We start from the raw sequence: 25,408 nt of genomic DNA, 5'->3' as shown, positions 1-25,408 counted from the left end.
GCACCTGGCCCGTGGATCTGCTTCAACCCGTACACCGGCCAGGCCCAGCAGATGCAGGCCACTTGGCGCCCCTCCGCTGCCTCGGCTCTTCCTGCCGGGGGCGCTGGCCTCCTTGGGCCGGCCCCGCAGCCTGCCGCACCAGCGCCACCGCCCCGTCAGTCCACCTGGGTGCCCCCAGGACAGGTGGCCTACACGACCCAGCTGGCCCCGCTGCACGGTCAGGCCTGGGGCACCAACCCGCCTCCACCTGCGGCGCCGTACAAGCCCGGCCCGGCATGGGACTGCTCCGCCCTTGTCGCCGCCCTGAACGCCACTGCCGGCTCACCAGCCGCCGGCCCGACTACACCAAGCGCCTGGGTTATGGACTCCGGCGCCACCTCGCATATGGTCTCCGACCCTGGTATACTCTCCACCTCCTCCTACCCTCCCCCTCCACTCCGTGTCACCGTTGGCAATGGCGATCCCCTTCCCGCCACCGGCCACATTACTCTCCGCACACCTAGCCACACTTTCCACCTCAACAATGTTCTAGTTGTTCCCGATATTATCAAAAATCTTCTTTCTACTCGTTAGTTTACCATTGATAACTCGGTTTCTGTTGAATATGACCCGTGCGGTTTTTCTATTAAGGATCTTCACACTCGACGCGAGATTATTCGCTGCAGTAGCCCCGGTCCGCTCTACGAGTTCTCCGCCAACACCAATGCCACCACCTCGCCGTTTGGACTCATCGCCACCACCACCTCATCGGAGCTATGGCACCGTCGCTTAGTACATCCGGGTCGTGACTCTATGTCACATTTATCTTCAGAATTTGATATACCCTGTAATAAAAGTACTCAAGTGTGTCATGCATGCCAACTTGGCAAGCACGTGCGTCTACCGTTTACTAGATCATCCACCTTTTGTGTTGTTCCGTTCCAATTACTTCATTGTGATTTGTGGACATCACCCGTTGCTAGTAACTCCGGCTTCAAATATTATTTGGTCATTGTTGATGATTTTTCTCATTTTATGTGGACCTACCCACTCCGCCGAAAATCCGACACATGTGATCTTCTCGTTAACTTCGTCGCCTATGCACGCACACAATTCAACCTACTGGTAGTGTCATTCCAAACAGACAACGGCACCGAGTTTGTTAACTCCACCTTTGTCGAGTTTCTTGCCCGCAATGGCATTCACCTACTCATGTCTTGCCCCTATACTTCTCCTCAAAATGGCAAGGCTGAGCGGGCTATCCGCACCCTCAATGACATAACCCGCACCCTTCTCTTCCAGGCTTTCATGCCTCCTTCCTATTGGGCCGAGGCTCTCTCTGTCGCCACCTTCCTCCTAAATCGCCGTCCTAGCCAAGCCCTGCAATTCCGCATCCCTTATACCCTACTATACCAACAAAAACCTTCCTTCTCCGAACTTCGCGTTTTTGGGTGCTTGTGCTATCCGAACCAATCCGCCACGGCACCTCACAAACTCGCTCCACGCTCCACTGCATGTGTGTTCCTCGGTTACCCCACCTCCCATCGCGGTTACAGATGCCTCGACTTGTCATCGCGCCGTGTCATTATCTCCCATCACGTCATCTTTGACGAACACACCTTTCCCTTCGCCACAGATCACACCGATGCATCCCCGGACGATCTCAATTTTCTGCTCGACCTAGCCGCCACGCACCCGACCCCCGTGGTCCTCGACACCATACCGGGCCAGCCCAGCATGGCGCCGGCCTCTCCGGCCCAGCCCACCATGCATGGCCCGGCTTCCCCCCACGCGCCTCGTCGACGAGTCCGCCTCGCCCGCGCCTACGCTGCCTGCGTCTCCCGCCCCATCTCCTTCCCCACCACCACCGCCACCCCCTCCCCCTCCCCGGCGCTCCCGCAGTAGCACTGCTCCGGCCATCAACACTCATACCATGCTCACGCGCGCCAAGCGTGGCATCGTCCAGCCGATTGACAAACTCAATCTGTCAGCCGAGCACTCCGTCATCTCTCCCATCCCAAAAACTTATCGCTCCGCCCTTCAGGATCCTCTTTGGCGTGCTGCTACTGTTGGAAATATGCCCTAGAGGCAATAATAAAAGTGTTATTATTATATTTCTTTGTTCATGATAATAGTCTTTTATTCATGCTATAACTGTATTATCCGGAAATCGTAATACACGTGTGAATACATAGACCACAATATGTCCCTAGTGAGCCTCTAGTTGACTAGCTCGTTGTGATCAACAGATAGTCATGGTTTCCTGGCTATGGACATTGGATGTCGTTGATAACGGGATCACATCATTAGGAGAATGATGTGATGGACAAGACCCAATCCTAAGCCTAGCACAAAGATCGTGTAGTTCGTATGCTAAAGCTTTTCTAATGTCAAGTATCTTTTCCTTAGACCATGAGATTGTGCAACTCCCGGATACCGTAGGAATGCTTTGGGTGTACCAAACGTCACAACGTAACTGGGTGGCTATAAAGGTGCACTACAGGTATCTCCGAAAGTGTCTGTTGGGTTGGCACGAATCGAGACTGGGATTTGTCACTCCATGTAAACGGAGAGGTATCTCTGGGCCCACTCGGTAGGACATCATCATAATATGCACAATGTGACCAAGGGGTTGATCACGGGATGATGTGTTACGGAACGAGTAAAGAGACTTGCCGGTAACGAGATTGAACAAGGTATCGGCATACCGACGATCGAATCTCGGGCAAGTACAATACCGCTAGACAAAGGGAATTGTATACGGGATTGATTGAGTCCTTGACATCGTGGTTCATCCGATGAGATCATCGTGGAACATGTGGGAGCCAACATGGGTATCCAGATCCCGCTGTTGGTTATTGGCCGGAGAGTTGTCTCGGTCATGTCTGCATGGTTCCCGAACCCGTAGGGTCTACACACTTAAGGTTCGATGACGCTAGGGTTATAAAGGAAGTTTGTATGTGGTTACCGGATGTTGTTCGGAGTCCCGGATGAGATCCCGGACGTCACAAGGAGTTCCGGAATGGTTCGGAGGTAAAGATTTATATATGGGAAGTCTTATTTTGGTCGCCGGAAAAGTTTCGCACTTTATCGGTATTGTACCGGGAGTGCCGAAAGGGGTCCGGGGGTCCACCAGGGGGTCCACCTGCCCCGGGGGGCCACATGGGCTGTAGGGGGTGCGCCTTGGCCTATATGGACCAAGGGCACCAGCCCCAAGAGGCCCATGCGCCAAGATATAAGAAAAGGGGGAGAGTCCTCAAAGGGGAAGGCACCTCCGAGGTGCCTTTGGGAGGATGGACTCCTCCCCCCCCCCTTGGCCGCACCCCTTCCTTGGAGGAAGGGGCAAGGCTGCGCCTCCCCCCTCTCCCTTGCCCCTATATAAAGGGAGGGGAGGGAAGGGCAGCCGCACCTGAAGCCCTGGCGCCTCCCTCCCTCCCGTGACACCTCCTCCTCTCTCGCAGGTGCTTGGCGAAGCCCTGCAGGATTACCACGCTCCTCCACCACCACCACGCCATTGTGCTGCTATTGGATGGAGTCTTCCTCAACCTCTCCCTCTCTCCTTGCTGGATCAAGGCATGGGAGACGTCACCGGGCTGTACGTGTGTTGAACGCGGAGGTGCCGTCCGTTCGGCACTAGGATCTCCAGTGATTTGGATCACGACGAGTACGACTCCTTCAACCCCGTTCTCTTGAACGCTTCCGCTTAGCAATCTACAAGGGTATGTAGATGCACTCTCCTTCCCCTCGTTGCTGGTTTCTCCATAGATAGATCTTGGTGACACGTAGGAAAATTTTGAATTTCTGCTACGTTCCCCAACAGTGGCATCATGAGCTAGGTCTATTGCGTAGATTCTTTGCACGAGTAGAACACAAAGTAGTTGTGGGTGTTGATTTTGTTCAATATGCTTACCGTTAGTAGTCCAATCTTGTTTCGACGGTATTGTGGGATGAAGCGGCCCGGACCAACCTTACACGTACTCTTACGTGAGACAGGTTCCACCGACTGACATGCACTTGGTGCATAAGGTGGCTAGCGAGTGCCAGTCTCTCCCACTTTAGTCGGAACGGATTCGATGAAAAGGGTCCTTATGAAGGGTAAATAGCAATTGACATATCACATTGTGGTTTTTGCGTAGGTAAGAAACATTCTTGCTAGAAACCCATAGCAGCCACGTAAAACATGCAAACAACAATTAGAGGACGTCTAACTTGTTTTTGCAGGGTATGCTATGTGATGTGATATGGCCAAGAAGAATATGATGAATATATGTGATGTATGAGATTGATCATGTTCTTGTAATAGGAATCACGACTTGCATGTCAATGAGTATGACAACCGACAAGAGCCATAGGAGTTGTCTTTATTTATTGTATGACCTGCGTGTCATTGAACAACGCCATGTAATTACTTTACTTTATTGCTAACCGGTAGCCATAGTAGTAGAAGTAATAGTTGGCGAGACAACTTCATGGAGACACGATGATGGAGATCATGATGATGGAGATCATGGTGTCATGCCGGTGACGATGATGATCATGGAGCCCCGAAGATGGAGATCAAAAGGAGCAAAATGATATTGGCCATATCATGTCACTTTTTGATTGCATGTGATGTTTATCATGTTTATACATCTTATTTGCTTAGAACGACGGTAGTAAATAAGATGATCCCTCATTAAAATTTCAAGAAAGTGTTCCCCCTAACTATGCACCGTTGCGAAAGTTCGTCGTTTCGAAGCACCACGTGATGATCGGGTGTGATAGATTCTTACGTTCACATACAACGGGTGTAAGACAGACTTACACACGCGAAACACTTAGGTTAACTTGACGAGCCTAGCATGTACAGACATGGCCTCGGAACACAAGAGACCGAAAGGTCGAGCATGTGTCGTATAGTAGATACGATCAACATGACGATGTTCACCGATGATGACTAGTCCGTCTCACGTGATGATCGGACACGGCCTAGTTGACTCGGATCATCTAATCACTTAGATGACTAGAGGGATGTCTATCTGAGTGAGAGTTCATAAGATGAACTTAATTATCCTGAACATAGTCAAAAGATCTTTGCAAATTATGTCGTAAGCTCGCGCTTTAGTTCCACTGTTTAGATATGTTCCTAGAGAAAATATAGTTGAAAGTTGAAAGTAGCGATTATGCGGACAGTAGAAAGCTTATGTCCTTAATGCACCGCTCAGTGTGCTGAACCCCAAACGTCGTTTGTGGATGTTGAGAACATCGGACATACACGTTTTGATAACTACGTGATAGTTCAGTTAAACGGTTTAAGTAGAGGCACCAAAGACGTTTTCGAAACGTCGCGGAACATATGAGATGTTTCGAGGGCTGAAATTGGGATTTCAGGCTCGTGCCCACGTCAAGAGGTATAAGACCTCCGACGATTTTCTTAGCCTGCAAACTCAGGGAGAAAAGCTCAATCGTTGAGCTTGTGCTCAGATTGTCTGAGTGCAACAATCACTTGAATCGAGTGGGAGTTGATCTTCCAGATGAGATAGTGATGTTTCTCCAGAGTCATTGCCACCAAGCTGCTAGAGCTTCGTGATGAACTATAACATATCAGGGATAGATATGATGATCCTTGAAATATTCGTGATGTTTGACACCACGAAAGTAGAAATCAAGAAGGAGCATCAATTGTTGATGGTTGGTGAAACCACTAGTTTCAAGAAGGGCAAGGGCAAGAAGGGATACTTCATGAAACGGCAAATCAGCTGCTGCTCTAGTGAAGAAAACCCAAGGTTGAACCCAAACCCGAGACTGAGTGCTTCTGTAATAAGGGGAACAACCACTGGAGCGGAATTACCCTAGATACTTGGTAGATGAGAAGGCTGGCAAGGTCGATAGAAGTATATTGGATATACATTATGTTAATGTGTATTTTACTAAGTACTCCTAGTAGCACCAGGGTATTAAGATACCGGTTCGGTTGCTAAGTGTTAGTAACTCAAAATAAAAGGGCTACGGAATAAACGGAGACTAGCTAAAGGTGAGTTGACGATATGTGTTGGAAGTGTTTCCAAGTTTGATGTGATCAAACATCGCACGCTCCCTCTACCATCAAGATTAATATTAAACCTGAATAATTGTCATTTGGTGTTTGCGTTGAGCATAGACATGATTGGATTATGTCCATCGCAATACGGTTATTCATTTAAGGAGAATAATGGTTACTCTATTTATTTGAATAATACCTTCAATGGTCTTGCACCTAAAGGAGTGGTTTATTGAATCTCGATCGTAGTGATACACATTTTCATGCCAAAAGATATAAGATAGTAATGATAGTACCACTTACTTGTGGCACTGCCATGTAAGTCATATTGGTATAAAACGCATGAAGAAGCTCCATGCTGATGGATCTTTGGACTTACTCGTTTTGAATAGTTTGAGACATGCGAACCATGTCTATTGGTGTATATGCATGAAGAAACTCCATGCAGAAGGATCGTTTGGACTCACTTGATTTTGAATCACTTGAGATATGCAAATCATACCACATGGGCAAGATGACTGAAAAGCCTCGGTTTCAGTAAGATGGAACAAGAAAGCAACTTGTTGGAAGTAATACATTTGATGTGTGCAGTCCAATGAGTGCTAAGGCACGCAGTGGATATCATTATGTTCTTACTTCACGGATGATTTGAGTAGATACTGAGTATATTTATTTGATGAAACACAAGTCTGAATTATTCAAGTAATCTCAGAGTGAAGTTGAAGATCATCGTGACAAGAGGATAAAATGTCTATGATATGATCATAGAGATGAGTATCTGAGTTACGAGCTTTGGCACGCAATTAAGACATTGTGGAAATTGTTTCACAATTAATACCGCCTGGAACACCATAGTGTGATGGTGTGTCCGAACATCATAGTTGCACCCTATTGGATACGGTGCGTACCATGATGTCTCTTATCAAATTACCACTATCGTTCGTGGGTTAGGCATTAGAGACAACCGCACTCACTTTAATAGGGTACCACGTAATTCCTTTGAGATGACACCATGGTTTAGAGAAACCTAAGTTGTCGTTTCTTAAAGGTTTGGGGTTGCGACGCTTATGTGAAAAAAGGTTTCAGGTTGATAAGCTCGAACCCAAAGCTGATAAAATGCATCTTCATAGGACACCCAAAACAGTTGGGTATATCTCCTACTTCAGATCCGAAAGCAATAGGGATCGTTTCTTGAATCGGGTCCTTTCTCGAGGAAAAGTTCGTCTCGAAAAGTTGAGTGGGAGGATGGTGGAGACTTGATGAGGTTATTGAACCATCACTTCAACTAGTGTGTATCAGGGCACAAGAAGTTGTTCCTGTGGCACCTACACCAATTGAAGTGGAAGCTTATGATAGTGATCATGAAGTTTCGGATCAAGTCACTACCGTACCTCGTAGGACGACAAGGACGCGTACTGCTTCGGAGTGGTACGGTGACCCTGTCTTGAAGGTCATGTTGCTAGACAACAATGAACCTACGAGCTATGAAGAAGCGATGGTGGGCCCAAATTCCGACAAATGGTTAGAAGCCATGAGATCCGAGATAGGATCCATGTATCAGAACAAAGCATGGACTTTGGTGGACTTGCCCAATGATCGGCAAGCCATTGAGATAAATGGATCTTTAAGAAGAAGACGGACGTGGACGGTAATGTCACCGTCTATGAAGCTCGACTTGTGGCAAAGAGTTTTTTCACAAGTTCAAGGAGTTGACTACGATGAGATTTTCTCATCCGTAGCGATGCTTAAGTCCGTCGGAATCATGTTAGCATTAGCTGCATTTATGAAATCTGGCAAATGGATGTCAAAACGAGTTTCCTTACCAGTTTTCGTAAGGAAAGGTTGTATGTGATACAATCAGAAAGGTTTTGTCGATCCTAAGGATGCTAAAAGGTATGCTGGCTCCAGCGATCCTTCTAAGGACTGGAGTAAGCATCTCAGAGTTGGAATGTGCGCTTTGATGAGATGATCAAAGATTTTGGGTTTATACAAAGTTCATGAGAAACTTGTATTTCCAAAGAAGTGAGTGGGAGCACTATAGAATTTCTGATAAGTATATGTTGTTAACATATTGTTGATCAGAAATGATGGAAAGCATATAGGGTTATTTGAAAGGTGTTTTTCAATAGAAAACCTGGATTAAGCTACTTGAACATTGAGCATCAAGATCTATGAGGATAGATCAAAAACGCTTAATGGTACTTTCAAATGAGCACATACCTTGACATGATCTTGAAGGTGTTCAAGATGGATCAGTCAAAGAAGGAGTTCTTGCCTGAGTAGTAAGGTATGAATTTAAGAGTTAAAGCTCGACCACGGCAGAAGAGAGAGAAAGGACGAAGGTCGTCCCCTATGCTTCAGACGTAGGCTCTATAGTATGCTATGCTGTGTACCGCACCGGAAGTGTGCCTTGCCATGAGTCAGTCAAGGGGTACAAGAATGATCCAGGAACGGATCATTGGACAGCGGTCAAAATTGTCCTTGGAGTAAATAAGGACATGTTTCTCGATTATGGAGGTGATAAAGAGTTCGGCGTAAAGGGTTACGTCGATGCAAGCTTTAACACCTATCCGAGTGACTCTGAGTAGCAAACCGGATACGTATAGTGGGGCAACCATTTGGAATAGCTCCAAGTGGAGCGCGGAAGCAGCATTTACAATATGACATAGAGAATTGCGAAGTACATACGGATCTGAATGTTGCAGATCCATTGACTAAAACCTCTCTCACAAGCAAAACATGATCAAACCCCAGAACACATTGAGTCTTAAATCACATGATGATGTGAACTAGTTTAATGACACTAGTAAACTCTTTGGATGTTGGTCACATGGTGATGTGACCTGTCAGTGTTAATCACATGGTGATGTGAACTAGATTATTGACTCTAGTGCAAGTGGGAGACTGTTGGAAATATGCCCTAGAGGCAATAATAAAAGTGTTATTATTATATTTCTTTGTTCATGATAATATTCTTTTATTCATGCTATAACTGTATTATCCGGAAATCGTAATATACGTGTGAATACATAGACCACAATATGTCCCTAGTGAGACTCTAGTTGACTAGCTCGTTGTGATCAACAGATAGTCATGGTTTCCTGGCTATGGACATTGGATGTCGTTGATAACGGGATCACATCATTAGGAGAATGATGTGATGGACAAGACCCAATCCTAAGCCTAGCACAAAGATCGTGTAGTTCGTATGCTAAAGCTTTTCTAATGTCAAGTATCTTTTCCTTAGACCATGAGATTGTGCAACTCCCGGATACCGTAGGAATGCTTTGGGTGTACCAAACGTCACAACTTAACTGGGTGGCTATAAAGGTGCACTACAGGTATCTCCGAAAGTGTCTGTTGGGTTGGCACGAATCGAGACTGGGATTTGTCACTCCATGTAAACGGAGAGGTATCTCTGGGCCCACTCGGTAGGACATCATCATAATGTGCATAATGTGACCAAGGGGTTTATCACGGGATGATGTGTTACGGAACGAGTAAAGAGACTTGCCGGTAACGAGATTGAACAAGGTATCGGCATACCGACGATCGAATCTCGGGCAAGTACAATACCGCTAGACAAAGGGAATTGTATACGGGATTGATTGAGTCCTTGACATCGTGGTTCATCCGATGAGATCATCGTGGAACATGTGGGAGCCAACATGGGTATCCAGATCCCGCTGTTGGTTATTGGCCGGAGAGTTGTCTCGGTCATGTCTGCATGGTTCCCGAACCCGTAGGGTCTACACACTTAAGGTTCGATGACGCTAGGGTTATAAAGGAAGTTTGTATGTGGTTACCGAATATTGTTCGGAGTCCCGGATGAGATCCCGGACGTCACGAGGAGTTCCGGAATGGTCCGGAGGTAAAGATTTATATATGGGAAGTCTTATTTTGGTCGCCGGAAAAGTTTCGCACTTTATCGGTATTGTACCGGGAGTGCCGAAAGGGGTCCGGGGGTCCACCAGGGGGGTCCACCTGCCCCGGGGGGCCACATGGGCTGTAGGGGGTGCACCTTGGCCTATATGGGCCAAGGGCACCAGCCCCAAGAGGCCCATGCGCCAAGATATAAGAAAAGGAGGAGAGTCCTCAAAGGGGAAGGCACCTCCGAGGTGCCTTGGGGAGGATGGACTCCTCCCCCCCTTGGCCGCACCCCTTCCTTGGAGGAAGGGGCAAGGCTGCACCTCCCCCGTCTCCCTTGCCCCTATATAAAGGGAGGGGAGGGAAGGGCAGCCGCACCTGAAGCCCTGGCGCCTCCCTCCCTCCCGTGACACCTCCTCCTCTCCCGCAGGTGCTTGGCGAAGCCCTGCAGGATTGCCTCGCTCCTCCACCACTACCATGCCATTGTGCTGCTGCTGGATGGAGTCTTCCTCAACCTCTCCCTCTCTCCTTGCTGGATCAAGGCATGGGAGACGTCACCGGGTTGTACGTGTGTTGAACGCGGAGGTGTCGTCCGTTCGGCACTAGGATCTTCGGTGATTTGGATCACGACGAGTACGACTCCTTCAACCCCGTTCTCTTGAATGCTTCCGCTTAGCGATCTACAAGGGTATGTAGATGCACTCTCCTTCCCCTCGTTGCTGGTTTCTTCATAGATAGATCTTGGTGACACGTAGGAAAATTTTGAATTTCTGCTACGTTCCCCAACAGCTATGACCGAGGAGTACGCTGCTCTCATTCAGAACCGCACTTGGTCTCTGGTTCCTCGCCCGGTTGGTGCTAACATTGTTTCAGGCAAATGGATCTTCAAGAACAAGTTTGGCGCTGATGGTGGTCTTGCCCGATACAAGGCCAGGTGGGTGGTCTGCGGATTCTCTCAGCAGCCTGGTATTGACTACGACGAGACTTTTAGTCCTGTTGTCAAACCGGCTACAATCTGCGTTGTACTCAGCATTGCCGTCTCCCATGGGTGGCCGGTTCACCAGCTGGATGTCAAGAACGCCTTCCTCCATGGCGATCTTGATGAGGTGGTTCACTGTGAGCAGCCGCCCGGCTTCATCGACCCCACGCGGCCTCAGCATGTCTGCCTGCTCCACAAGTCCCTCTATGGGCTTAAGCAGGCGCCTCGCGCGTGGTACCAACGGTTCACTCATCATGCTCATCGTCTTGGGTTCGTGGCTTCCCAGAGCGACGTGTCTCTGTTCGTGTTTCGGCACGGTACCGAGATGGCCTACCTGCTTCTCTACGTCGATGACATCATCCTCACCGCCTCCAGCGTCGGGCTTCTCCAACACATCACCGACCAGCTCCACCGCGAGTTCTCCATGACCGATCTCGGGGATTTGTCTTACTTCCTCGGGATCTCGGTCTCTCGCCCTACTTCGGGGATGCTTCTCTCGCAGCGCCAGTACGCCATCGACCTTCTTCAGCGCACCAGTATGATGGACTGCAACCCGTGTGTGACGCCCATCGACACATGTTGCAAGCTTGCTGATGAGGGTCCCCTCGTCACTGATGCTACTGAGTACCGGAGTTTTGCCGACGCGCTTCAGTACCTGACGCTCACCCATCCCGACATTGCTCATGTCGTGCAGCAAGCGTGCCTCTACATGCACGCCCCTCGGGAGCCACATCTCAACCTCGTCAAGCGGATACTTCGATATGTTCGTGGCACTCTTGACCTCGGTCTTCAGCTTCACTCCACGCCGGCCTCCTCGCTCACCGCCTACTCCGACGCCGATTGGGCCGGCTGCCCCGACACCCGACGCTCCACCTCTGGCTACTGTGTCTATCTCGGCGACAACCTGGTGTCCTGGTCATCCAAACGCCAGGACACAGTGTCTCGCTCCAGTGCCGAGGCAGAGTACAGAGTCGTGGCTCATGCCGTGGCGGAGTGCTGCTGGCTTCGTCAGCTTCTTCTCGAGCTTCATCGTCCTCTCCCGTCTGCGACTGTTGTCTTCTGCGATAACGTCAGTGATGTCTATATGGCCTGCAACCCGGTCCAACATCGCCGCACGAAGCACATCGAGATCGACATTCACTTTGTTCGTGAGAAGGTGTCTCTCGGTCAGATTCGGGTTCTTCACGTGCCGTCTTCACAACAGTTTGCCGATATCATGACGAAGGGGTTGCCATCTCACCTCTTCGAGGATTTTCGGTACAGTTTATGCGTTCGACCGACGCACAAACTGCGGGGGGATGTTAAAGTATGATTTTGTATAGCTATTCACGTGTATTCCGTTTGTATACGGTTGTACATATACACGTATAGGATTCTTTCTTGGTCTCCAAGACTTGTAATCATGCTATAAATATATGAGCCGATTGCCCCTTGAGAGGCGTATTCCCTCAAACTGATTCTCGCTTGTATCAACGCGACCCTCCAGGGCCTCCACCTCCTCCAGGGTTGCACTAGTACAATCAATTTCGATCTGGAGTTGCGCAAGGCTTGAAAGATGCTGGATGCCCATGCCAGCACCATCACTAGACCTCAACGTAACAAACAGTGCGTGCCAGAAAAGATGGTGCCGTCGGAGTGCTGGCATAGCACCTGCTGCAAATTCTATCCCCACTTCTCCGCATGATATGTGGCAGTGGAACACCTCTAGGAGCTTGAATCCGTTATTGCTAATAATCAGGGGGCTCATATATATGAATCCTACCCTTAGCAGAAGATAGGCCAGAGAAGGCATACTCATGAGAATGTGGAGACCTTCCTCATCAAATAGTTTGACTTCTATCTCCAATTTCAAGATGTTGGTTAGGGAGGCCATTCCCTTGGGAACCCTTTCCATCGAATACACTAGTTTATGATGTTGGAGGTGCGGAAAGGTGCAGCATGGAGCCCTGAATAAAATGTTTCCCATATCTCCGTTAGTATGAAGATACTGAATACTATATTTACCCAACTTATTTAGAGATGAGCCCGGTCTTTCTCTATAGCATCCCAAATCCCCATACCACCGCATCCCTAACCAACTCATCGAGATCTTTCTCAATTTTGTTAGATGACCAAGCTCTTCCAAAAATTTCTTAGGGTTGTCAACTTCAGGATATCCGACACTTCCTCCAGTGCTCGCATGCTCCCAAACATATCAGCAGAAAACACAAAGTCACGGTTGTCAATGAATAGGCGCACCAGTTTCTGTAGCCGGGCTATTGTTGATGGCAGTTTAAAAGTTGAACTATCATTGCCCCGCAAATCCAAAGTCTCTAAGTTCTGTAGCTTTCCAATATTTGCAGGAAGCTCTGTGATTCCTATTCTTAGTCCGTGTATCCTCAAATACCTAAGTTGGTAGAAACTTCCTAGTCTTATTATATGCTTGTTTTCCCACAACAAATAATCCCTGGATATATCTAACACACGCAAGGACAGGAAGTCCACAAGTGGGGGTATCTCCTTTGTTTCTCCAAACACATTCAATGAGCGAACATGTAACTTGCTTCTTGTGATGGCTTGGATTGTCCCTTTCTGTTCAAGCCCACTAGACTGCAGGGAGAGTCGACAGATCTTGGTTGGCAACGAATTGCAGACACCGTTTAAAACAGTGGCAAAATTCTCTTCAGCTGAGCGAGAAATTATAAGGTCAAGCACCATATCATGAACCTGACAAAATGTTTCTTCAAAACTGTCAACATCAACTATCTGGATCATGCTTCTATTGACAAGTTCATTAAAACAACTCTCTGCTTCTTGATACAAATTCCCCTGCTTTGTAGCAATAAACCCTTCGGCTATCCGTTTCCATTTCAGTTCTTGACATGAGATTTCCACATCCTCTGGATATATACATAAGTACAACAAACAGGTCTTCAACTAGTGTGGGAGATCCCAATAACTAACTAACAATATATGTGCCATACCCTTTCCGCCATAATCACTCTCATATGAAAGACCAGCACCAATGCAATCTTGGAGTCTCTCCCATTCAGCTGCGCTTGGAGGTTTATTGGCCAGCAAACTCGCAAGAGTAATTATAGCCAATGGCATACCACCACATATTTTTAAGACGCCTGCCGAGTATGAGGCCGCCGCAGCCACCTGCCACCAATCTATCTTCAGAGTTGTACTGCTGCATCTACCTTGCCCGGTCTAGGTACCGTCGACGCCACCACGACTGCAGACAGCGTCACCCTCCTGCACGAGTCCATCATCCCACATCAGAATCCTAATCTTCAGAGCGCCATGCCATCGAGATCTGTCACCGTCAATGTGCATGATGAAGCACCGCTTCACCAAAGACGTCGTCCACTGGTCCCTCGAGCCCGCGTACACCTCCAAGAAAGATGCCCACAAGGGGAAAACGACACAAACGTCTCGCGTCTTCTGGTCTATTGATCTAGGGTTTCCTCCGGAGGTAGCGGATCATAGTCTAGAACTTCTCCAAGGCGATGCCTTCAAGAAGGGAACGACACCGTAGAGCGCCGCCACTGCCGGCTTTGGCATCTAGCCAAGAGCAGGTTTTCACCCAGATATGTTCGAAGAACTCCATCCGCTTCTTGTGCATGGACCGCCGCCTTCTCTGTCAAAGACTAGACCAAGGGTCCAGCCGTCGCCGTCAGATCCAAGTAGCCAACACCGGGAGATGACGACAGTCTCCCTGTACCGGATCTAGCATGAACCGAAGCAGGTCGAGTTGGAGACGATGATGCCCCTGGATCTCCGCAGACCAGCGAGCCACCTGCCCCACTGCATCCAGATCGCCGGCCACGCCGGGCCGCCGCCACCCCCGCACCATCCGGGTGCTTGCGATCAGGTACTGACTAAATCAATCGGCCTGAGCCTGATACTTAAACACCCATGCTTATGTACAGCTAGGCAACAATATAGCTTTAGTTGGCTCGCCACTCCCCGGGCAATTCACATTCACCATTATCAGGACCACTGGAACCGTCCGCGGGCCTTCCCAGCTAGAGTACCAAACTACCAATCGAATATCATTGCAACATCCATATATACATCAAACAGTTCAGCTAGTATAAACAAACTGAAGCAGTTGACCATGGTGCTCCTGAAATTCAGAGATTTGAATCTAGCCATTTCCAGGCAACTACAGCTTCATCTTTAAAAGGGGATTTGTTGCCTTTGTTCAATGATCTGTTTGCTGGACAGCTTCATCTTTTTCAACTAAATTTTGGAACGATCACCCTTCTTCCTAAGAAAACAGAGGTTGTGAGAATTGAGCAATTCAGGCCTATCTGTCTTCTTAATGTTAGTTTGAAAATTTTCACCAAGGTCGGGACCAATAGGCTCACACAGATCGCGCATGTTGTTGTACAGCCTACCAAAACTGCTTTCATGCCGGACAGGAACATCCTTGAGGGGGTTGTGGTCCTTCATGAAACGCTCCATGAAATCCACACGAAAAAGCTGGATGGGGTTGTGTTCAAAGTGGATTTCGAAAAAGCGTATGACAAAGTCAAATGGCCATTCCTTCAACAGGCCTTACGCATGAAGGGTTTTGATGAGGCTTGGCGACGCCAGGTAGAATCCTTTACGCAAAAAGGTAGTGTTGGAATTAAAGTAAATGATGATATAGAGCATTATTTCCAGACACACAAAGGACTGAGGCAAGGAGATTCAATGTCCCCTATTTTGTTCAACATTGTGGTTGACATGTTGGCAATTCTCATAGGCAGGGCAAAGGAGGCCGGTCAGGTAGGTGGCTTGGTGCCTAACCTAGTTGATGGGGATGTGTCCATTTTGCAGTACGCTGATGATACAATCATCTTTATGGAGCATGACTTGGCAAAAGCGAGAAACATGAAGCTGGTGTTGTGTTTATTTGAACAATTGTCCGGTTTAAAGATTAACTTTCATAAAAGCGAGTTGTTCTACTTTGGTAGAGCCAAGGAGGAACAAGAGGCTTATAGGCAATTGTTTGGATGTGAATTAGGGGCTTTACCTTTTACTTACCTAGGTATACCCATTCATCATCGTAAGCTCACGAACAGAGAGTGGAAATGCATCGAAGATTGGTTCAAAACTTAGTTACTGGAAGGGCAAACTTATGTCTTATGGAGGCCGGTTAATTCTTATTAATTCGGTGCTCATAAGTATGCCGATGTTCCTACTATCTTTCTTTGAGGTTACAGTTGGGGTTAGGAAAAGGCTGGACTTCTATCGATCAAGATTTTTTTGGCAGAGTGATGATCTTAAGAGAAAGTGTAGACTCGCCAAGTGGGATGTTATTTGTCGTCCTAAGGATCAAGGGGGGTTGGGTATCGAGAATCTTGAGGTCAAGAACAGATGCCTACTTAGTAAGTGGCTATATAAGCTATCAGTTGAGACTGATGCGACTTGGGCACAGATTCTCCGTAGCAAGTATCTGCAATCCAAAACTTTGTCACAGGTGACAGTGAGACCAACTGATTCGCCGTTTTGGAAGGGGCTTATGAGAGTTAAGGCAGCCTTCTTTCATAGAACAAAGTTTATTGTCGGATATGGCAACGATACTCGCTTCTCGGAGGACACTTGGCTTGGTGATACACCATTGGCATTACAGTACCCAACTCTGTATCGTATTGTCCATCGCCGTGATGCACTAGTGGCAACGATTATGCAGTCCATTCCCCTCAATACCCAGTTTAGGAGGGTGCTTGTTGGTGATAGATGGGAAGCTTGGCTTCATCTGGTGCGTAGACTGATGGAAGTCCAGCTACATCATCAGCCCGATCAGTTGTGTTGGAACCTTACTAGGTCTGGACAATTTACCGTTAAGTCGATGTACATCGATGTTATTAACTCGAGTGTCATTCCTAGCTCCAAATATGTTTGGAGCGTCAAAGTTCCTTTGAAAATTAAAGTGTTTATGTGGTTTGTTCACAAACAGGTCATTCTAACAAGGGACAACTTGGTTAAGCACAATTGGACATGATCTACTAGGTGTAGTTTCTGTGATCGGGATGAGACCATTAAACATCTCTTCTTTGAGTGCCCGTTGGCGAGAATTTTGTGGCCCTCCGTGCAAATTGCCTTTAACATTACTCCTCCGAGTTCGGTCGGGTCGTTATTTGGAACGTGGCTGGATGGGATAGAGTCCAGTACAGCTAGACACATTTGTGTAGGAGTTTGTGCGTTATTATGGGCAATTTGGAACTGCAGAAATAATTTGGCTTTTAACAGAATAACTACTATTCATTTTTTGCAGGTTGTATTCGGTGCTACGGCGCTGATCCGTATGTGGTCCTTACTCACTCCGACAGAGGCCATGGAGCGTTTGGTTACTAGATCTGTCCGGTGGGAGATGGTAGCGTGGGATATCTTTAACCGGTTTGGATGGCGGTCATGTAATAGGATAGGCAATTAGTTTTCCTATTTTTTTTTATGCCAGCCGGTTGTGGCTTTATGGCCTTTCTCTGTTTTAGCGTCGAGGTCTATGTGAGCTCGACTTTTTTTGTTTTAAGACTCTAAGACATTGTTGAACATATTTTATTTATCTAAGTGGCCGTATGCATCGTTTTGATGTAGAGGCTGGGGAGTCCCCCCTTTTCGAAAAAAAAGGCAACTACAGCTGGTTCAGTTAAGTTGATTGCTGAAACATAAAAACCGTGCCCTTTCCAAATAACTTAAAAGATTCAAATAAATAGTTCAAATCGTCCAGATACAGGCAAGGGAAACTTGAAAAGGGGAAATAGTAACAAGTCCGAGAGCGGAAGAAGAAAGTAGATTATGGGTTTGACGCACATCAGGAAAACCCACTGTCTGTCTGTACTCGTGCTCGAATACAGACCATGGGACGGAAAACCTGATGCACCAAACTACCCTATTACAAACAATGTAACAGAAGGTTCTGGCTACAACAACACATGGCAATCATAAATATGGCGGCTGATTGCATCACTTGCTCTTCTCGCTGCTGGGAGGAAAAGGGGGGCAGATCAGTAAATCACAGGATGCAGTGCAAAGGAATCAAAGTCACCAGCGGGCCAACATGTATACCTCTTACAACCCGTCACCTGCCATCCTCGTCCTCTGCCCTCTCCTTGATAGTTATATTCATCTCTTCATTTATTCTACTGAGACGGAGCTGAAGATTGTGATGGTTGGGATGCAAAGCGATTGCTTTTTCAACGAAACCTTCCAGACTCTCCACTTCGTGCAGGGTTGCACGATGACAATTAGTTTTGACATTGATCTCAGCAAGGCTTGAAAGATGCTCGAGGCCCATGTCAGCGCCGTCACTATTCCTGAACGGAAAAGGATAGGCATGCAAGCGAAGATAGAGCCAACGGAGTGTTGGCATAGCACCTGCTGCAAATTTTATACCCGTTGTTTTCTCTTCCCCAATGTTGTCGAAGTGGAACACCTCTAGCAGCTTGAATCCGTTATTACTTACAGTCAGCATGCCAACCGACTGATCCCATACCACTAGCTTGAGATTGGCGAGAGAAGGCATACCCATAAGAATATGGAGACCTTCATCATCAAATAGTGTGACTTCTATGTCTAATTTGAGGATGCTGGTTAGGCAGGCCATTCCCTTGGGAACCCTCATCATGGGGAGCACTAGTATAAGATCTTGGAGGTGCGGAAAGGTGCAGCATGGATCCATGAACAGATATTCTCCTATTTCTGCACCAGTACAAAGATATTAAAGGCTGTCATTGCCCAACCCCTTCAGAGATGACGCCAGTCTTTCTCTATAGCATCCAGTCCATAATCCAGTCACCGAGATCTTTCTCAATTTTGTTAGATGCACAAGCTCTTCCAAAAACTTCTCAGGGTTGTCAACTTTACAAATATTTGACACTTCCTCCAGGGCTCGCATGCTCCCAAACATATCTGCAGACAACACACATCTCCAGCAAACAAATAGGCGCACCAAATTCTGTAGTCGGGCTGTAGTTGATGGCAGTTCTCTAATTCGAGAGTCCCGCAAATCGAGAGTCTCTAAATTCTGTAGCTTTCCGATATCTTCAGGAAGCTTTGTGATTCCTCCAGATTTAATTCTCAAACACCTCAGTTGATAGAAACTTCCAATATTTCTTATATGCTTGTTTTCCCACAACCAATAGTCCCCACATATATCAAGCACACGTAAAGACTGAAAGTCCTCAAGTGGGGGCATCTGCTTTGTTTCTTCAAACACATTTAGTGAGCGAACATGTAGCTTGCTTCGTGTGATGGCTTGGAGTGCCCCTTTCTGTTCAAGCCCACTAGATTGTATGGAGAGCCGATGGATCTTGCTTGCCAAAGAATTGGAGACACCGTTTAAAACAGTGGCAAAATTCTCTTCATCTAACAGAGATATAATAAGGTCAAGCACCATATCATGAACCTGACAATATTTCTTTTCAAACTGTCAACATCATCAACTATCTGGATCATGCTTCTATTGACAAGTTCATTGAAACAACTATCCGCTTCTTGATAAAAATTTCCACGTTTTGTTGCAATGAACCCTTCAGCTATCCATTTCAATTTCAATTCTTCACACAAGATTTCCGCGTCCTCTGGATATATACAAAAGTATAACAAACAAGTCTTCAAGTGGTGTGGAAGATCCCAGTAACTAAGTAACAATATATGTCGCATATCATTTCCATCACCATCACTCTCATATGAAAGACCAGCACCAATGGAATCTTGGAGTCTCTCCCATTCATCTGGAGTTTGAGGTTTATGGGATAGCAAACTCACAATGGTAATTATAGCCAATGGCACACCACCACTTTTTTTTAAGATCCTGCCTGAAACATCTTCTAGTTGAGTAGGGCAGGAGTTCTCCGAGTTGAAAATTCTCTTAAAGAACAGTCTTCGGGAATCAACATCATTCAGAGGTGGCATTTGATAGAGCTGATCACCGGAGTTAGAACAACATGACTTCGCCACTTTGTGTCTTTCTTCCACTACTTTGCGGTTGTATCTGCAAAAAATTACTATCATCAAGTATGAATGAAGAAACTATACCTCTCAAGGTACTTTGGATCCGACGAATTAGTTGGTCTTTCTTCCATCTCTCTGACTGGGCATCTCCATCTATTTGAGACAGGACATCTTTCAAGAGCGTCTCTAGATCAGGGGTGCGCGACACCGACACAGAAGCTCGGCACTCGAAGTGCTCTCCCATCTTGCGATAGGTTTCCATGGCAAGTGTGGTTTTCCCCAATCCCCCACCTCCAACAATAACCACCACCTTCAGCTCCACACTCTCCTCTTTCAGCAAAGAAACAACCTCATCTCTGCGGCCGTCAATGGCCACCAATCCCTTGGCCACCCCGTGAAAAGCAGCGAGCCTGGGATCTATCGCCACATTCTTTGCCGGGGTGTAGTTGTCGAGGTTCAGCCTCTGCCGCCGCTCACCCTCCTCGGCGACGCGGGCCTTGAGCACCTTGATCTGGGTGCCGATGCCATGGCGCACGAACAGGGCCTTGAGCCAGCGCGCGGCCTTCTTGGGGAAGCTGCGGTTGGCGTCGCCGTCGCCGATGCATTGCATGAAGCGGTCGAGGCACTCCTCCATGTCGTAGCTGAGGTCGCGCATGCTGCCCTTCCAGTCCTTGGCCAGGGCGTCGAGCCCCTCCATCTCCATGTCGCCAGCACGTTGACCAGGATCTGCATCCGGCGGAGCTCGCGCTCGAGGAAGGCGATGTCCTTGCGCACCCGCTTGAGCATCTTGTACTCATCGCCCAGCAAGGTGCCGAGCTTGCCGATGACGGAGCCCAGCGCCCCCGTCCCGACGCCCACGCCCACCATCTCCGCCTTTCCCCCCTTCAGAAGAAGAAGAAGCAGCAGTCGCTACACGGGCGCCATGGCTCCTGGTGTTTGATGGATGGATGAGTAATGGTGGTGAGCAGAGCTTGACTGTTTGAGGCTTTGAGCAGAGTGAGGCGCCGACGGTCAACAATGGAGGAGCGTGGTGCGAGTGCTTGGAGCTGCTACCGAGTGGAGTGGAGTGGGACTTGAGGGTCTGTTTGGTTCCAAATAAGTTACCAACTTATAAGTCGAAAAGTGAAAAAAATGACTTATTTTGCCAAACAGACCCGACTTATAAGTCACCCCAACTTATAAGTCATAAGTTGCTCTACCCCAACTTAAAACTTATAAGTCACCCTCTTTTACGTGGGTTTCATCACCTGCATGATGTTGATTGGTGTGGAAAGGTGTGTCAGCTGACTTATAAGTCAGGTGACAACCAAACAAGCATGACTTATAAGTCGCTGGGTTTAAGTCAGGTTGCAGTGCATGCGCGTGGCAATGGGACACGTCCTGTCTAGCAAATAGCAATGCATCCGTAATTGCTAAGAAGCCTATCGGAGGAGGCTGCCAAGTAGGTCCAATCGGATCAATCAGGTACCCGAATGACTAAAGATTGCGATGAACAGCTTATAAATCGTCATCTCCTGAGAATCCTATGTGGGCGTCGGTAGCCTTTTAATCTACTCTATATCAAATTTGTGATTTTGTTCCCGCATTATTTTTTATTTTATAACTTGTTTACAAAAGATAGCACGTAAAACTTTGTGTACAAGTCGCCCAGCAAGGTGCCGAGCTTCCTGACGACGCCCCCCAACGCTCCCGTCCCGGCGCCCACGCCGGCCATCTACCCCTCTCGTTTCTTAGGAAGAAGAAACCGCTACACGAGCGCCATGGTGAGGAGCTCGACTGTTGGAGCAGCGGATCTGCTGTGCAAACGACAGATATGTGCACGACCAGTGCACGATAAGCATCTAAGGGTCTGCTGCCGGCTGTTGCCATGCAATGGATGGAACTGATGCATTGTCGTGCACATATCGTCTACCCAATATCGTATGCATAGCAGTGCTCTTGGAGCAGATCGAGGCGCCGGGAGGAAATAATGGAGGAGGCCCGCGAGGTGTTTGCGATGAGGTTGCAGTGTATGCGCGTGAACGGGCATGGCGATGGGAAGCTTCGCGGAAGCTCATCCGACGACGCTGCCATGTAGGTCCTGGTGACTGAAGGCAAGCAAACCAAAGTGCAATGATCATCTTCCCATGTGTGCGCCGGTAGCCTTTTAATCTAGTATAGCAAATTTGTGTTTTATTTTACTTTTTACAGTGAAAAAACGAAATCACTAATTAAGAAGTACACCTTGTGGAGATCACTCTAACTTTCCCAGGTTGCGACAAGTGGTGCGCTGCATGTGCGCCACTTGTCGCAACCTGGAAGTTTTCTCTTTTTTCGTAGATCTGTTTGTTCAAAATGTTTTATTTCTTAAACCGTGCGTCCAAATCTCGAACCGCTTTCGCCGTTGGATTCCACGCTTCGAGATCTTCAAAACTAGATCCCATATTGATAGGTTTTGACAAACATTTTTTCATGAAAAACCCGGACAAAAAAACCGAACGGGAGTACGGGTTTTTTCCCTTTCCGAAAGAGGCACGCCCGTGCTTCTGACGAAATCACAACCGTGCGTCTTGCGGAAGCAAAACCATGCCTCTCGCGAAAGAAAAAAACCAGAAAACGCGTTTTTTTCCGTTTTCGAGGAGGCACGAACGTGACTCTCGCGAAAGCACAACCGTGCCTCTCACGAAAGCAAAACCGTGCCTCTCGCGAAAAAAAATAGAAAACATGTTTTTTTTGTTTCCAAAAGGCACGGCCGTGACTCTCGCGAAAGCACAACCGTGCCTCTCGCGGAAGCAAAACCGTGCCTCTCGTGAAACAAAAAAAAACAGAAAACGCGAATTTTTCGTTTCCAAGAGGCACGGCCGTGCCTCTCGCGAAAACAAAACCATGACTCGCGAAAAAAATGCGTTTTTTTGCGTAAAATAATTTTTTTTGAAATTTTTTTTTTGGTCGAAAAGCTAGGGAAGACCGGTGGAAAACCAAAACGTGAAAAAAAACAAAAAAACCCCTTTAAAAAGCCAAAAACGCGTGCGAAAAAATAAAAAAACAAAATCCGGATGGAGCGTCCAGAGCGCGACACGTGGCGAATGGCTGAAAGCGCGCCAAGTGGCGCTGATCGTTGCGAGGCTCCCGAAGGAGCGCTCGTTAATTAGTTGCTCCCCTGAAAAAATAGTGCTCTTAGTACGTATTTGGGCCCTACGGAATATAGATTTGGTCAAGAAATTAAGCCCATGAAACACTAGAAATAAGGTGTTTATCAAAAAAGAAAATGCGGGGAAGGTGTTTATCAGTTACCCGTTGTATATTATGTAATGCACTAGCAAATCAAAGAATCAATTCAGATCCATTTTTACTCAGCAATGTAGTCAATGTATCGACTCTCTGTGGCTTCAGGACAACAACTCTCCCCTTCAAGCCTCCACCCCAATGGTGTATCTAGTATCGTCGAAGGACGTGTGGGGTTGTATTTCCGTCGGATCACGCCGGATTCGGTCGGTGTTTATCTTTGGTGAATCTGCTTGGTTCCAGTCTTCCTTTGTCTGCGTCCGCGTGTCTACATATTGGATTCTTCTGTTCTACAATTCTCTTCATCGGTGAGGATTGTTGTTTTAGTGTGTTGATCCTTTGCGCCTTAGCATGACGACTTTTCGTCTATCTACTACATCAATATTTGCCCGACTCTGATGAGGAACGAGTGATGACGGTGGCACGCTTTCGGCTCGCTCAGTGCTTGTACTCGTCACTGTCGGGGCACCGCGGCCAAGGCCCGACCCCCACCACATCCGCGACCACCACGCCTGACGCCCTGACTGCCACCACCACGCCCACCGACGGCCAGCCGCTTCTTGAGCTTCTCCTCCTTTGCGGCCTTCGCTTTAACGCGACAAGTTTGCCATGCAACCGAGTTGATCTTCCAGGCAAGCGTGATGCTCGGATCCTCCGGCACCTCCGCCACCTCCATCTCCGACAGGTTCTCTGGTTCCATGCGCCGAGGGCAGAAGGAAGGAGAGGGTGGGTGAAAAGGACAGGAATTGGGTGGAGAGTGGGGGAGGATTGAAGAAGAGAGTGGGGGTTTTGGCGCGGAAATAGTGCGGGTAGCTACAAAAGCACGAGCTCTGCCTTCCTTTTTGGTGGGCCGGGAGGAGGGGCTTCAGAGTCTGACATTTCTCTTGTCCGGACTCCCGCGAAGCCCCCCTTGTTTAGTTCTGGTTTGAAGGAAAATCATGGTCCAGACTGCACGGCGGACGGATGGGGGTTGACATTGGATGGCTTTCAAGATCCGAACAGCTGAGTTCGGATGTATGCAGGCGGTTTGAGAGTCGCCCTTATGTATTCATCATGTAAAGACGGATATCAATTTTGCCGTTTAACCAAGAGCCTAAGTGCATATCACGTGCCTTCTACTAGTAAGTAGTATTAGTATATTTTGGGTAAAGATTCACTAATATTTCCATGTAGTTTTTATAAACTGTTCACACAGCTTTCTATTACTAGTTTTAAAAATGTTCATGCCTTTAGAAGAACGTTAATGAAAGTTAAATTTTTTTATGCATTTTAATAAATGTTTATGACATTTTATAAAAATGTTCATGTGTTTTTATAAATGTGTTCATACATAAAAGTATCTTCATGACATTTAAGAAATATTCATAACATTTTAAAATAGCTCACGAAATTTCAAAATTTCGTGCATTCTTTATCGAAAAAACATGATTTAAAAAGGACCCTCCGTTCTTTCATATAATGTGTATTTGTTTTTTTAAAAGTCAAATGAATGCATGTTTGATCAGGTTTTTACAAAAATATATCAATATCCACAATACCAAATTTATATCATTTGATCCATCATGAAAAGTAGTTTCATATTTTATCTATTAGGTATCGCATATGTTGTTATTTTATTCTATAATCTTGGTCAAACATTCAAACGAGTGACGTGCACGGAAATTAATACACCTTATATTCTAGAATGATGGATATTTAAAAAAACACAAGACATGGAGTTTTCATATTTTTAAAATGTTCATGTATTTTAAAAAGAAAATAGTCATCTATTTATCAATAAAAATATGTTTATGGTTTTTTACGCAATAGAAAAATTTAAATGGAAAAGAAGGGAAAAGAAACAAGAATAGAATAAAATAAATGAGAAACGAAGTAAAAATGGAAAACTTAAAAACAACATAAAACGAGGGGAAACGAAAAACAAAAAAAATACAAATAGAACAGCCGTGCGAAAACACATTTCCCACATTTCCCACGTACGGGAGCAGAAGTTCGGCAGCCGAAGGCTTCTTCCTTGTACCCCGCAAAAAAAAAGAAGGCTTCTTCCTTGTGCAGGAGGCCAGTGAGCGAGCGTCGCGGGCCGGCGAAGTGTCTGTGGAGGTGACGATCGTCTTCTTTCATGGTTAGTTCTTCCCCTCTCTCTTCTACTCTCTTCTCCTTTCCCTCCACCTCTCTCGATGATGGTGACCGAAGCTACGGCCGCACGGCCGGATACGGAGCCAGCCGCCCTCTCTATCTTTTGCTGCTGAAGATGACGACGTGTTGGGGCTACCGCACATGCGCAAACCCTGGCGCACCCTTCCTTCAAGACTGTCCGTCGGCTTGCCTTCGGATTCTTCTCCAGTCTCACCGTCTGTGTCGCTATCGTTGTG

At 47.2% G+C, this 25,408-nt stretch overlaps 2 pseudogenes; both read right to left on the bottom strand.

Annotated features, from left to right (window-relative positions):
• The window catches only part of LOC119339700, a 15,715-nt pseudogene extending 1,620 nt beyond the window's left edge, over positions 1 to 14,095 (bottom strand).
• A 3,803-nt stretch (positions 14,096 to 17,898) lies between these two features.
• Positions 17,899 to 20,639, bottom strand: LOC119339699 (annotated as a pseudogene).
• Positions 20,640 to 25,408: the final 4,769 nt, after the last annotated feature.

Source organism: Triticum dicoccoides, chromosome 7B, assembly GCF_002162155.2.
Source record: "Triticum dicoccoides isolate Atlit2015 ecotype Zavitan chromosome 7B, WEW_v2.0, whole genome shotgun sequence".
Classification (NCBI taxonomy): Eukaryota; Viridiplantae; Streptophyta; class Magnoliopsida; order Poales; family Poaceae; genus Triticum; species Triticum dicoccoides.
Note: the sequence above shows the minus strand (reverse complement) of the source record. Positions and strands in the feature narration are given on the sequence as shown.